Genomic DNA, 12212 nt, shown 5'->3' with positions numbered 1-12212 from the left:
CTGTGGAAGACATTTCACATGGCTCTCTTGAGGTCCCACACATCTTGCTGGCTATGCTAAAAATGCAGGACTGTCACCACGCCACCAGGGCCATTTCACAGGATCATGTTTGCTGTGGGAAGTCTTGAGAGATGAGGTAACATCCTCCATTAGGAAAAACAGTAGGATTGTTTCCTGCTCACTACAAAACTGTGCTTTCCCAAGTTTAGAATTCCTCTCTGATAATGTAACCCACTGCATGTGCAGGCACACATCTAGGCCTTCTGCATTATCCCATGAAACTTGGGGATAAGGGTAGACTTGTGCAAATATACTGATGCTCATGCTGTTTGCTGTGTTGTAATAAAGTCCTTTGTCTCTGAGCTATGAGTCTCATGTCTTCTGTGAGTATTCATGAAATGATCATGACTTATAAACTAGGTAAAATCAAACCCCAGAGCTGACACCCAGTGGAAAAGAGAAAAAAAAAATAGAGCCATCATCTTCAGAAATCTCTTTTTTTCCATTAGAAATAATGCTACACATTGTGGTCACGAGAAATCAAAATGTTAGTATCTGGAGCCTATTAAGAAAAGAAATAATTTAAATACATTTTTGTCCATATGGTTTTATAAAAATTAAGGGGAATATCCTCAATGGAGAAAATATTGTTCTGTTTTACAATATAAAATAACTAGAGGCCTGATGCACAAAATTTGTGCAAGGGGCTTGGCCCTCGCAGCCCCAGCTTTGTCTGGAAGGATAGCTGGTCTAATTAGCATAATAACGCTTTTGTTATTATAGATATGAAATAGTAGCACACACAAAGGAATATATTTTTACTCTTAAATTGTAAATTCACTTTTAAATTTTCTATTTGGTTTATTTCCCAATCTTCTCTCTTTGTTTCCATAATATCAATAGCATCCATTGTTTTCATCTATGAATAATATTAATATCATTTAAATTTATTTTCAGATTTCTCTGTTAACTCTAGTGCTAAGAGTAAGGATTTTCCTTTTGGTTGCATTTACTTTTTTTGTTTCCATTTGGGTTTTAGTTTATAGTTTTAGCTTCTTGGCTATGTTACTGAACCTATCACACAGTGGGCTTAAAATTCTAGTTTCTCACAGAGGACTCTGTTCCGTCTCTGATTAAAGGTGAAAGTAAGGCTTCCTGAAGACTTCCACAAACATTCGATTTGGTGTTTTGATTCCAGTTAAAAGATAAAATAGCCATTCCTAGTTCCAGAGAGGGGCTTAGACCTGATTTCTGTTAGTATTAAAACCCAAGCACTTAAAAAAAAATCTAGTCTGATACCCCTGAAACCCTTCTCACAAACTATAGTTCATTCCTCAGACTCTCAAATTCCTTTCCATTTCTGGGAACTCAAGGTTTCCCTTTGATGTTTTTGAGCTCAGGCCACTTTTTATTTTTACACGGCCTTATTTTGTACAGAATTTTTATATTTATACTATCTAGGATAAGAGGGTACCTTCCCAAGTCAACTTTGTCTGCCATAGACATACCAAAGAGAGGCAACAATGCTACTGTCTCTTTTTCTTTACCATCAATGTGTTTTTTATATGTAAAAGCCAGTCTATTCAGTAAAATCAGAAAAATATTCTAACAGCAAAATGGAAATGGGAAACATTTCCAAGGTCCATGGGTCATAGGCAGATATTTGTTAAAATAATTGTAGAAGTTGAAATGTGTAATAGCTATCAGATAGAAGCAATGGCTAATCCTCAAAAGGGAGAAAAGTTCTATTCATTGAAAAGGTATTCAGAGAATATTAAATAATAGTATAACCTTGGATAAACAACATGGTAAGCATTTTAAGCATTTCATGATGGTGCTGTTTGGGGGTGATTCATGTGTATGTGTGTGTGAGAGAGAGAGAGACAGTGAGAAAGAGAGAGAGAGAGAGAGAGAGAGAGAGAGAGAGAGAGAGAGAAGTATTCTGTTTTGATTTTTGTTTTTCAAGTTCATTTCTTTTTTTTAATCAACATATTTTTTCCTGGATTGGTTTTCCTTAGTCAGTCTTAGTTCACTGAGATTTTTTTTCTTAAAACAAGAAATAATGTCCTGGCCAGTGGGTCTCTGTGGTTAGACTGGCCCAGGCACCAAAGGGTTACCTGTTCAATTCCCGGGTTCCCAGTCAAGGGCATGTACCTGGGTTGCAGGTTCAATCCCCACCTATGGAGGCTGTGTGTGGGAGGCAACCAATTGATGTGACTTTCTCACATGGATGTTTGTCTCTCTCCTATCTCTCTCCTGGTCTCCACCCTCCCCCCCTTCCACTTTCTAAATATCAATGGAAAAAAGTATCCTCAGGTGAAGGTAAATAAACAAGTAATAGTTTTCCTCTTCGATTCATTCTTTTAGACCAAGACTGAAATTAGACTGCATATCAAAGGCCATGGCAAAAAATTCCTGACATTGGAAATTGTCTTCACAGACATCCATGTGCCCTATCCCCCTCTACACATTCCATTTTCTACCTGACAATGTTTAAATTGTTTTATTTTTCTTCATTAAAACCACCACACCTCTTTATTTAACTCCTGTTTTAGTACCTTGATTCAGCAGGATCATAAAAACTTTTATTTTTGTTGTCTCTGCTTCTTTTTTGCCGCAGGGAGAAGTAAAAAGAAACAAGTTAAAGAATAAACAGTCAACCCTTCTTTAAAAATATATAACTAGATTTCTAAAGAAATGAAAAAATATGATACTAGTGGGAAAACATTGCAGTCAAATCTATATTTAACTTGAAATAACATAACTTTTTGTGGGTATATTTGACATTCCCTCATAACTGCTACAACCTCTGTGAGTCCTCAATAAATATTAATTATGGATAATTGACAATTCCCTCTTCTAATGGAAGCTACAGAACTAATTTCCAAGTTTCCACTTTGTGCCAGTGCAGCAAAGGGCAGCCTTCGAAATGGTCTTTCCTGTCGCAGAGCATAAACATGATCTTCTATGAGAAAGTGTGCACATTTTTCAAAAGGAAGTCAAGTTTCCATACAGAATCAAAACCTCAAACAAACCAGAAAACCTATTTTCTCTCTTTATTTAAAGAAAAATAATTAAGTTAGATTCCGAGCAGCCATTCTATGTTAAAATACACTTTCGATTTTATAAGAAGTTCTACTGAAGTGAATGCCTTTAATTGACCAGCCTGCAAATGACTTAAACTGTTACAATCTCCTAATTAGGAGAATATAATGGCAGTGGCAAATGTCACCAGAGTGCTTTAATCTATTTCTTACCAATTCCACCTGATCAATCTGTTACATTTGCCGTATATCTAACTTACTGATCAGTGAATAACATAAATTCATCGCTTCAGCTCATTTAATATATTTTACAATGAGCATGGGTGCATTTTTAAATTGGACACAAACACAAATATATGTGTATATACACATATATACATATGTGTATATATGTAAACAAATACATACATATGCTATATGTATAACATATAACATATTATATATGATGTTGTATATAAGGTACTTCTATAATCTTTCCAAATAAGTTGTATTAGATTTAGCTTCAGAATAAGAGAAAACTATAGCATGCATTTCTACTATGATTTTCAGGTAAATAAAAAGCTCCATAGAAATACTTAAATCACTATTTTTTAAAGGTTTAATTTATTGACAAGTTTTCAGAGACATACCTATTTTCTCAAGTGAGGTTCACCGTTGTTTGCTTTCTTCATCATAAACTGCATGCTTACCTGAGAGTTTTCTTTCTCATGTGCCAACTGAGCAGTGTCAGACATAGAAATTGCTTTCATGTGGATTGATCATTTCAACTGGAATTTGTGTTTCTAACCCAAAACTTTGGGTAAGAATTTAGGTCATGTCATTTAGCCTGTTCATTGTACTTAGTCAAATGTGTCCAACTCACACACTTTCAGTAAATAGCATGAACTAACACTCCCAGCTCATAGGATCCGGTGGGAGTGAGAGTAAGAAGGAGCACTGCCCGCTGGTCCAGGAGGGGAACTGGGAAGACTTGGCTCGTCTGCCTTCTATGGGAGCTCACCAAGCATCCAGGCCTTCACTTTACCCCTCTACCATTCACATAAAACTCCAACTCAAAAAAAGAAAGAAAATGCCCGACTGACACACGTGCCTTCCCAAAATAATATGAGTGAGGATTGTTAACACTTACAGAGAGCTTCCTAGGTAGGTGCCAGGCACTGTTCTAAATACTTAGCACATTTTATCTCCTTTTATCTCCTATTATCTTCATAATAATCTAGTGAAGCAGGTGCTATTATTTTCCTAAGACTTAAAGATAAGAACACTGTGGTGCAACAACGTTAAAGTAATTTGTTGAAGATCACACTGAAAGGAAATTCCATTTGCATGTTTCAGTCATATTAAATGGCATTGTGGGAGGGTAGCATGTAACTTCATTTCGTGTATTACATGCCCAGACTCAAACAGGGTCAGGTGCAATTATATTAGGACCGTCTAGAGCAGTGGTTCTCAACCTGTGGGTCGCGACCCCTTTGGTGATCAAACAACCCTTTCACAGGGGTCGCCTAAGACCATCCTGCATATCAGATATTTACATTACGATTCATAACAGTAGCAACATTACAGTTATGAAGTAGCAACGAAAATAATTTTATGTTTGGGTCACAACATAAGGAACTGTATTTAAAGGGCCAGAAGGTTGAGAACCACTGGGATAGAGTGAGGAAAGTGCCGGGTCAGGATCAGCGGCCTTGTTTTCAGCATCACTTCCAGCCTCCCACCCAACCAGCGTTTAACCTTGAACAAGTCAATTAACTCCTGGGCCCAAATTTCCAACTTGCAAAAGGAGAGATTAGGTGTTCTCAAGGCCTTTTCAACCACAAAAACATATTTCACTATGAATAATGGCTGAAAGAAATGCCACAATGATCTGATGACTTGGTGTATGACCCATGTTAATATTAAAAGTATTAAAATGAGTGCATCTGCTTTTTAAATAGAGATTCAGCCACAATTCCTTCAGATCAACAGGACTAGAAAAAAAGCATCCTGGTTTCTAAAGCGGTAGGTCTTTGATATTTTTTAAATATATTTTATTGATTTTTTTACAGAGAAGAAGGGAGAGGGATAGAGAGTTAGAAACATCGATGAGAGAGAAACATTAATCAGCTGCCTCCTGCACACCCGCTACTTGGGATGTGCCCGCAACCAAGGTACATGCCCTTGACCGGAATCGAACCTGGGACCCTTCAGTCCACAGGCCGATGCTCTAGCCACTGAGTCAAACTGGTCAGGGCAGTCTTTGATATTTTTACCAGCACCAGTACAGGAGATATGTTGTTCTAGTCACTGGACTACAAAGGATGAATAAAACAAATGCAATTTCTGCTCCCAAGAAGCTATGCATACATACACACATATGTAAACATATATACAACACATATATAAGTGAATGTGTAAACACTGATGTACAATAGAGATTGTGATAAATTCCAGAAGACTGTACATAGAAGACTTCCTGTAGATGGATTTTTTAAATTGGGATAAAATAACAATACTGTATTATACACTTAAAAATTGTCAACAGAATAGATCTCATGTTAATTATTCTTACCACAACAACAAAAAAGCACAAAAAAACTTATAGAGGTGATGGATATTCCTTTTATCTTAATTGTGGTGATGGTTTCATGGGTGTATACATATGTTCAAACTCATCAAATGTCACACATTAAATATGTACTTTTTCTATATCAATTATATCTCAAGCCATTTTTAAAATTAAAAACTAAAAGAAAATTTGAATATAGTTGTGAATGACTGTTCAGCAATTCCATCAAAATAAAAAAGACTTAGTGTGCTGCACCTGTCACAGGCCCTTAATGTTATCAATAATTAGTATTTATTTTATCCATATCTGAAGATTCTATATTGTGAAGACTTTCTTCCCATTACAACATTCAAAAACAGGTATGAGCCACCTTATTTACTGAATTTCTAGGGTAATTCTAAACCACTGTTTACCTGAGTTAGAAAATTGTCCTTAGTTCATGATGCATGTGGTAATTTCTCAAGCTTAAGCATGCATCAGAATCACCTAGAAAGCTTGTTAAAATGTGGGTGGTGGGCCCACTCCCAGACATCTAATTGGTCAGGTCAGGTGTGGGGCCAAGAACTTGCATTTCTGACTATTTTCCAGATGATGCTCATGCTTCTGGTCCGAGGTCCACACTACCCCATGACACTATTTTTCACACACTGTTGAAGATATTTATGTGCCATGAAATATTGATTCTCGAAGCTATTCGGTAAAGTGGCATTAGAATAACCCATTTATGATGGTAAAGTGAAACCCAGAGATTATAAGAAAGTTGACCAGTGTCTTAGAGTTCCTAGTTAGCAGCTCAGTTTGTCTGTCCTGGGGGTCATCATGGAATGTATTGTGCAAAGCTGAGTTCTAACTTTAAATTTAGTGACAAATCTAAATGATGCCCTAGACAGACCTTGGGCCCCAGTGAAATACTAACAGGACTGTGATATTTATTTCATTTTGCAAATAAAAGAAAACTGAAACTCAGGAGGCTCTCTGCTACAATTAGATGTGCTGTCTAATACCTAAAGTTAAAGACCCATCAATCAAATAAAAAATATTCATTTAGCTTTCCATTTTGTTTCTTTATAATGTAAACTCTTACCTGAGTCTTGAAAAATATTTTCCATATAAAGGCAGATAATGAATGATATTGAGGTCAAGTATACTATAATCCCAATATTTATAAAGTATTATATTTTAATTGAAAAGCAACAACAGCTAGAAAGATTTGAGTCCAGTGTAATATGTGTCTTGAGTTTTGGTGACACCTGAGTCAAAATGAAGACTTTTCCTGTTTGTTTGTTTTGGTTAACCCTCACCCCAGGATATTTTTTCCATTGATTTTTAGAGAGAGTGGAAGGGAGGAGAGATATTGATGTGAGAGACACTTAATCTACCCCCTCCCCTCCCCCGCCCCCATGTGCTGGAGATCAAACCAGCAACCCAGGTACGTGCCCTTGACTGGGAATGGAACCTGAGACCCTTTGATGCACGCACTCTATCCATTGAGGTACACCAGCCAGGGCAAGACATTCTTATAAATCCTGGAGTATTACTAAGCTAGAACAGAATATACTACCAACAAAAATCCTGAAATGGGCAGTCTCTCAATTTAATTTTAATAGAAATACATTTTTCATAGTTACACCTTGTTCTTTAAATATATGTAAAATGCAATAATTTTACACTAATATTGAAAGTAAAGGGAAAAGACAACAAGCTCCCTTTCTTGGGGTCACAGTCCAGAAACCTAGCTTAGTAAATGGTTGGCATCTCACAAAGTGAGAGCAGGCATTTGTTTAGGCTTTTTCCCCTAGAGAGGGATCCTTATTTGCACGTATCATTTACAGCTTTGCCATGTGGGTTCAGATGAAAATGGAACTCAGTCGGGGGCCAAAATTAATTGAATCAACTCAAGTCCTTTGACATGCAAGTAAAAACTACTTTGGATTATAGAGTTCCAGTTCTTGTATTGATTCCACTTAAGAGAAAAACATGCTGACATTCCAAAAATGTGTGACCCCATTCAAGTGAATGAAAACTTCAGAACTAAAGACAAAGTGTGCATTTAACTGTTTATTAAAATGTCCTTGATACTTTTAATGAATATTTTCCTCATTTGCATATCTTCTTCCATTTGGCTCTAAACACCAAAACAAGTGCCACAAAACTCTCCAAAACAGAATGCAGAAAAGTATTTTATTTATTTATTTTGCTCAAATCAATTCCAGAACTTTAAGTTCTATTATGGTGAGCTAAGGTAATCAGTTAGCCTGCTTTTTTCTTTGTTTTAAATTATATTTCTCCATTGCAGCCTATTATTTAGCTTGTACCAAAACTTTAGTTTCCCATGAAGCAGAAGGTATATAGTTACATGAACCCTGCTTACAGAACCCAAAAGGAGATCCCTTTGAGTGAAGGAAATGAAGTGAAATAAAAGGAAATATGAGGAATTACTTAAACATCCTTACTTTAATTTTAGGAACAATAAAGAACCAACAAGACTATGTAAAAGTTCCAGAGGGTGTTGTGAGCTTACATGAGATGCTGAGTTGAAGAACAAGTGAATGGACACCTCGATATCAGCTGGAGCCACTGAGAGCCCTGAGTGGCACAGTGCTATTGGAGGGAAGAAGGAAAGACGTGCAGCATGCATGCTTTGAGCCAATAGTTGGTAGGCACTGTGATTGTAAGGTAGCTACAGTAATACATGAAGTATTATCCCAGGCCTTGATGAGCTCAAATGTGGTGACAGTCACCTACTTATACTATCACATAGAAATTAACGCAAAGATGCCACTTTCTCATATTTAAAAACTAATCTACGTATCAGTTCAGCTATGTGAGTCATTGACATCTTCCACTTACATATGTAAGAACAGATTCTGAACATGTCCAATTAATGGAGCTAGTATTCTCTTCTTGCTTCCTCTCCTAAAGGTCTTGTAAGGTGAAACTTATAAGAGTGATAGGTAAGAGAACAAGATAAGTGAGAGAGATAAGGGAACAATGTTTATTAAGGGCTTGCTATGCTGTTTGTTTTATATAAATCACCTCTCCTGTGAGAATAGGGTAGAAGGGCAGGTCAAAAAAGACTCCATAGGGAAATTTACATTAATGTTGGGTCTTAAATTAAGTAAGATTCATCGTATTCTGATCTGTTTTAAGCCCAAGGGAACACAAGAGGGCAAATGGGTGTAAGTTAAGTAGATTGGCAAGAATGCAGACTGTGGGAGCAAGGGGCAGAGGAAGAAACTGGAAAGATTGGCTAAGGACAAGTTGAGAAGAGCTTTAATATCTTGCTAAGTACTGAACTTTGTACAGTAGGCAGAACTGAACTGGAAAGATTGGCTAAGGACAAGTTGAGAAGAGCTTTAATATCTTGCTAAGTACTGAACTTTGTACAGTAGGCAGAACTGAGCATGAGGCAACAGTGAAGAGCTATAATTTACACCTTTACACCTAATTTATATGCCTATAACCCTAATACACAGACTAGTGCATACAGTCAATGAATAATTGTCAAATTGCATTACAGACTGTGCTATTGTATCATAAGTAAAGAGATGGTGTTAACTTATTGTAGTATTAATAATAACTAGTACAATTTATTTAGTGCCTCTCAAGTGGCAGACACTTTTAATAAATTATCTATTATTATTATTGTTCCATATAACAATTCAGTAAGTTTGTTATTATTATCTACAAGTTATACATAAAAAAGCTAAGTTTATGTGACCTCCTAAGGGTAAGCGTCTAATAAGTAGTAGAAACCTAGATTTGAATGCTAGTTTTCTGATTCTAATATCTATGCTCTGTCTACTCTGCTTTACAGTTTTTTCCAGGCGCAATGATAAATTTGTACAAATCTATCCAAAATAGATGCCTCCCCTCTGACTCCAAACCTCCCTTCCTCCCCTCACCATGATGTGAACAAGCCAAGTGCAAAATGGCAGCTTGGGTTGGAAATGAAACCTGTGGTGGTAACACAGCCAAGGTAATTGACCCCTATGGGGATTAGCAGTATTACTTTGTTCCTAAAATAGTGAAAAGGGCAAGTGGAAACAGATGCAGTGAACCAGACTGTGAACTCAGAGTGAAGGAGAGAGATTTAAGGAAGAGAAGGGGTTGCGGGTGGGGGGGGCAGTGGTTAGTGCCAACAGGAGATAATGGTGACAGAACACCAAGACACTCAAAGCAATCACAACATACGTGTTATCCTCTAGTTTTGCAAAAGAGAGTATGCACCTGACTGATGATTTACTACCACAGAGGAACTGTGGATTTGGGAAGAGAAAGAACCTAACTTAAGAGAAACAAAGCCTCACAGGAGGCCCACAGAGCTCCGAGGGAAAACTGGGGGAAGCCAGGTGCTTGTTAGTTAATTCTCAGTCCAAACTGTGCATAGTCGGATACAGCAGTTCCTTGAATAATCTCCTTTTCTTCAATGTCCTTTCATTATAACATTGATAAGAAAACAATAATTTGATTCCCAGCCGGGGCCACCCTCTGAGGAGGGTGCATGTTCTGCCACGATGGGTAGGTTTTCTCTGGGTCCTCTGGATGTTAATGTGAGGTGAACGGGCGTGTCCACATTGTCCAATCTGAGTGGGTGTGTGTGTGAGTGGCCCTTCCAAGCACCACCCCTTGCACCCCAACCTGCCAAGAGAGACTCTGATCACCCACCACCCTGAATTTGAATATGGGGATTGAAAAAAAGTATCTCACTTGTTTTAATTAAATGTTCCTAAATGGATGTGTAGCTCACATTTATTTCACTGTTTAACACTGGGAGTGTTTTGGTGAAGAGGGCCTAATAGATGGTGATGGAAAATGATTTGACTTTGGGAGGTGGGCACAAGTACAATATACAGATCTGGTCGTGTAGAAGTCCACACCTGAAACCTATGTGATCCTATTAACCAATGTCACCCAAATAAATTAATTTAAAAAATAGAAGTGTTTTGAGTGTTTATTTAAAAGTTTGGTGATGTTTTTCGTGACCAGAAATATGCCATAGAAATTTAACTCTTGTTTATATCAATTAGCCTATGATAAAATTCTTTTTTTATACATTGTTTTGCTTAAAGTTGTAGTTTTCAAGAACCTATCAAAGACGTTAAGCAAGGACTTACTGTACATGTGTTTGTGGCTAACTTGAACCAACATCAAGTGGTGCTTTCAGTCTTGGAATGGAAAAAAAGACAGAGGTTCAGGGTGCGTCACTGGTGTATTTGAAAAAGCAAAGAGATATGAAAACATTTAGGACGACAAGGGGGAGATTTTTATCTGGAGAATCATCTGTTCCCTTCTAATGTCTCTTCTCCAGGATGAACAGCCTAGGAGGATAAACCTGAAATAAACTAGCAAACAAAACTTTCTAAAAGTGGCTGAAGCAGAGAACCTTAAGAAACGGCCAGGCCTCAATTATAACTTCAACAAATAACATTATCTGAAAGGACATTGACTTTCATTTTCTTACCAATGTCTTTTATTAAAAATACAAAACAAAACAAATAAATAAGAAAACCCACAAAGCAAATTTGTGAAAATGTATCTCCAAAGGTAAATTATTTTTTAAAAAATAAATCTTTATTGTTGAAAGTATTACATATGCTCCCTCTATCCCCCATTGATCCCCTCTAGCCTGCCCCTGCCCCCCACCCCAGGTCTTCATCACCCTATTATCTGTGTCCATGGGTTATGCATATATGCATACAAGGTCTTTGGTTGATTACCTCCCACCCACTAAGGTAAATTATTGTGGTATTACTTAGCTACTTGGGAAGACATTTTTTGAAATTTTACTTAGGTGTAATCACAGTCTTTGGTTTTTAAATGCTATGTAATATATTCTGTTCTCAAGGAGCAGCTTTATTGTTCTACAAAAGTACTGTCAGTATAGAAACATAGATGTTAGAGTTTGCAGGAAGATTAAATCACCTAGGTTCACTTTAGAATTTTCACTGAGGAAAACACCAGCCCAGAGAGGTAGTGATGGAGACCCTGTGCAGCTGGCTGCTGGTGGCAGAGGGCACCTGGCAACCCTGCATACGGAGCCCATGTTTACAGCTCTGTCCAATACAATAGCTGGGAACCATTTTAAGGTTTAGAGAAACTGTGCTTATGAAAGAATGCTTCCTCCCCCTATTTTTAGAGTTATTACCAACCACTTCTGGAATAGAAAGCCACACCCAGACCTCCAACTATTCATAAACACCTGAATAATATAGCAGGTTTTTTGTAGGAACCACTGAGTGAAGATTATATTTATAGAAGACTATTCAGGAAATACAAACTATAAAAGATTCATGATTTTCTAATATTTTTTCCCAGAATATGTTTCCCATCACTCCACCCATAACCCTTTCATATAATTGCAGTCATAGTCCCCCATTCTTGGTAGTCTGAGAGTTTATAGTTACTAATTTTGAATAAATAAATAAATAAATAAATACATAAATAATCCTACTAGAAGACTTGTTCAATTTTTTTAATGTAAAAAAGGTTTTTTTTTTCTTTATGTCCTGATTAGAATTTAAAAACGAAGAATTTAAGAATTTAAAATTTCCTCACTTAAAAATTCTGAGCTTGCCCACAGCACTAAAGAAGATGGGGACCTTTACTAAGTCAGA

Source organism: Myotis nattereri, assembly GCF_964212035.1.
Source record: "Myotis nattereri genome assembly, chromosome: 3".
Classification (NCBI taxonomy): Eukaryota; Metazoa; Chordata; class Mammalia; order Chiroptera; family Vespertilionidae; genus Myotis; species Myotis nattereri.
Note: the sequence above shows the minus strand (reverse complement) of the source record.